The sequence below is a fragment of the Streptopelia decaocto genome, assembly GCF_964273445.1.
Source record: "Streptopelia decaocto genome assembly, chromosome: 1".
In the NCBI taxonomy this organism is placed as follows: Eukaryota; Metazoa; Chordata; class Aves; order Columbiformes; family Columbidae; genus Streptopelia; species Streptopelia decaocto.
Window position 1 is genome coordinate 211518792 of NC_138663.1, and position 3589 is coordinate 211522380.

Genomic DNA, 3589 nt, shown 5'->3' on the forward strand with positions numbered 1-3589 from the left:
AGAAGGGAAAACAGGTAAGGGATTCTATGAATTTACAGCCAAAGGATTGTATGCGCTCACCTGATTCTCTATATCGCTTGCCTCAGGTTTCAAAGTTTCATCATTCAGCATCTCAACTTGCTTACCTCCCCTCCAGGGCCTGGAGCCAGGTCACTCCGAAGTCTGGATCCCAGGTCTCATGGAGCAACCTCTCAGGCACCAAAGCTCATAGAAATAAACAATTTAATGGTGTGGAACAGCAGGAGCGTCAGCTCGAGCTGGGTGCCTTCACAGAGCTGCCAAGCCCAGCATACAAGTCCCTGGGTAATTAAACCCTCACAGACTATTTACCTGCCTCTCACGTGATGATTCAATCCAATAGTAATATTTGAGTCTGGGGTCTTCTCGCTTCTCATCCGTCCTTTCACTGTCTTCAGACAGACCCTTATCTTGTTTAGCTGCAGAGGTCCCTTCCAATCCCTAATATTCTGTGATTCTGTGACTTCATGCTGGCCTTGAAGACATTAATCCAGGTTGCCTTGACCTCCTGCTGGAGATTATGGTTTCGGCTGCAAACCAGTTCTCTTTTCTTCAGCACTCTAATATCCCCTTGTAGGAAGCCCCTTTACTGCTTCTCACAGAGTAGCCCATTTCTGGCACCAACTTAAATGTTCCCTCACACTCAGTGCAGGGAGGGCAAGATTAACTCTTAAATACTCTGTGCAGTAATTGAGACGAACGACAGTTACTCAAAAGGTTCAACTAAATCCCTAATGTACTTAGAACTCAGAGGAATTACAGCAAATAGTGGCTTGGCAAAAGCTTGTAACTATACTACAAGACTTAACAAGACTTCAGCAACAAAATTCACAATGATATTACCCTTATGGGCCCAGAATAAAGTTGGAAACAGAGAGAGAAAAAGAGAGATAGATATCAGAAGATGAGTAAGATTTCAGCACTCCAAAGGTCAATCCCTCACCGCTCTCTGTAGTTCCGCAGGGTGGAGGCGCAACACAACGCAACGAGTGTCCCAAGTGGGAAGCTCTAAATACTTCAGTTCATTTGCATGTGAGATAGGAGCGGGTGGCTCACCTCCTCCCTCTGCTGGCTCCTCATGCTGGTTAAGGACATTGTTCCAGAAACGAGTCAGTGGTCCCACAAGTGAGCTGGTTGGTCCTCTAGGGGTGATTCGTGATTCCCCCTGGTGACTCATGACCACTGTATGACCCTGCTTTTGTGCAAGGACAGGTAATGCCTTTATCTCAAAGGCTGGTGCCTTTGCTTTGCAAAGAGGGAGATACTGTCCTGCCTCCACAGCACTACTATCTTCCTCCCTGCCAGAAGCTGCAAAAACAACTGTTTAAGATATAACAATGTGCATACATGCCCATCACCCCTGGGGGTGTTTGTTTTGTTTGTCTTACTCAATGAGTGGGTCTTGGGTCCAATTTTCTGGCTACCGAATCATCCCATCACATTTCACAGGCATGATCGACAGCGTTGTGCACTGAGTCGGCCCCGGCAGGGACTGGGATGCAGAGCCACTGCAGCCTCATCACTCATTGTGGTCTGTTCTCTTCTTCTTTCATCCTGTTTTGCAACTAGACGGGGTTCTGCATTTCATAATCAATTACCGTAGGTATCAGGATATTGGTGGCTCCTCTTTGATGCATGGCTTGTGTGCAGGCAGCTTTTGTCACAGCTGTAGGGAGCTCATCAAGAGATCTTATGGGTATCGTGGAGGGTTCACCTCATACCAAAACATCTCTGCCAACCCAAGAAGCTACTTAGATGGTGATAGAACGGTATTCATTGGCTGGGTCAGCTGCTAAATTTAATCAAGCCCCTGGACTCCAAAAGCCAATTGTTTCATTTCCATTCAGCATTATTTGGTCACTGTGACTTAGGCAGACCCACCACAAATACGCTGGAGAGGTCCAAGCTTTCCAATCAAGCCAATTATCACGAGCCCATTTTTCTGAGAATCTGGGTCTCGGATTCACCCCATGCCTCCGCAATCAGCGATGTCACCCGCCATCCTGCCAACTACGCCAATTTGTCACAGAGCAGTGATTTAGGGTCCCGCTTGCTGCTGAGCGGTGTTCAGATCACTTAAAGAAACAGAAATATAAATTCATTCTAAGTGACTCATGCTATTAAAAATGTACTTATTTAAGCTAAATGATTAACATAAAATTTAAATTGGGTTCCTCCAATGATTCGTGTAAAACTTGTAGGTTGAGATAAAGACCAATAATAGGATAGAAGAGGAAAGGAATAATGACAATGATAATGCTGTAAGAATATACAAAACAAGCAAAGCACAACACAATTGCCCACCACCCACTGACCGATGTCCAGACTGTTCCCAAGCTGTGGTGACCCCCACAAACTCCCCTCAGCTTCTATACTGAGTGTGACATCGTATGGAACAGCCCTTTGGCCACTTTGTTTCAGCTGTCCCGGCTGTGCCCCCTCCCAGCTGGCAGGGCACCAGAGCTGAAGAGTCCTTGACTGCTCAGCAACAAACAAAACATCCAGGTATTAGAAACATTATTCTCATCCTCAATCCAAAACACAGCACTATACCAGGTACTAGGAAGAAAATTAACTCTGTCCCAAATAAAACCAAGACATGCCCCCACAGCCACCCCCACAGAAGCTCCCAGCGCCCCACAGGCCCCTCAGCAGCAGATTCTCCCCAGTGTGGATGCGCTAGTGCATCAGCAGCTGCTGCTCGGAGCATCCTGTGCAAGGGAAGGGAGAGGACAGAGGGGCGGTGTTGGCACAGCCAAGTGGCACAACAGGGTCACTGCAGCACAGGGGACTTGCTCAGCAGGTCCCTGGGTTGGGGACACCCCACCAGCTGTGCCAGGAGAGGGGCAGGGCTGGCAGGCTTACAGGCAGGTTTCCGCTGCTCATGCCAGATTAGGGACCCACGCCAGAGCAGTGGGGACTGTGCCCTGTCACCTACCTGTCCCACAAGCCAGATCACCCACCAGGACCGGGCACAGCACCGTGACACAAGGGCTGGCCCGAGGCCTGGCAGCAGGCACGCTCCTGCCTGCCCCTGCCCGTGGTGCGGCTCAGCGGGCAGGAACGGGAGCACCCTGCACCGCACCGGGGCTCAAAACACTTCTCTCTCACACTGTCCAACACCAAGTGGATCATCAACCCAGCTGGTCCCACGGGCCGTTTTGCTGCTGCTGCCCCACGGCACCACACATGGCAATCCCAGCCCGTGGTGTCCCCAGAGCCGGGGCCGTGCCTGACCCCCACCTTGCCGCAGCAGCCTGGAGCCCGGCGCGTCGCTGCTCTCGGCGCGGAGATGGAGGCCCGTGCAGGTATTGATCCGGGAAGAGGGAGGCGGGATGCTCCGGATTCTACACGAGGTGCCTGTCCCGTCACCAGCCGCACCAGCACAGCCAGGACAGATGTTGCTCACAAGAACAATATTTTCATGAAGAAATCAGGGGCACAAGTTCACTCACCTGCCCACAGCTGCCTTCCCTGCACCCCGAGCCTCCACAGCTACTGGGAAAAGGACCCGACCCAAAGACTGTCACCCAACAACCCGGCCAGCTCAGGGCAAAGCCGAGAAAGAGCC

The 3589-nt window shown here is 50.8% G+C and overlaps 1 long non-coding RNA gene across 1 annotated transcript; it reads right to left on the reverse strand.

Annotated features, from left to right (window-relative positions):
- Positions 1-205: 205 nt before the first annotated feature.
- Positions 206-2614, reverse strand: LOC309441707. The gene is made up of 2 exons (XR_014184454.1): positions 2323-2614; positions 206-2093 (listed from the first exon to the last, which is right to left on the reverse strand). It is a non-coding gene; the product is annotated as an uncharacterized lncRNA (long non-coding RNA).
- Between the last annotated feature and the right edge of the window lie 975 nt (positions 2615-3589).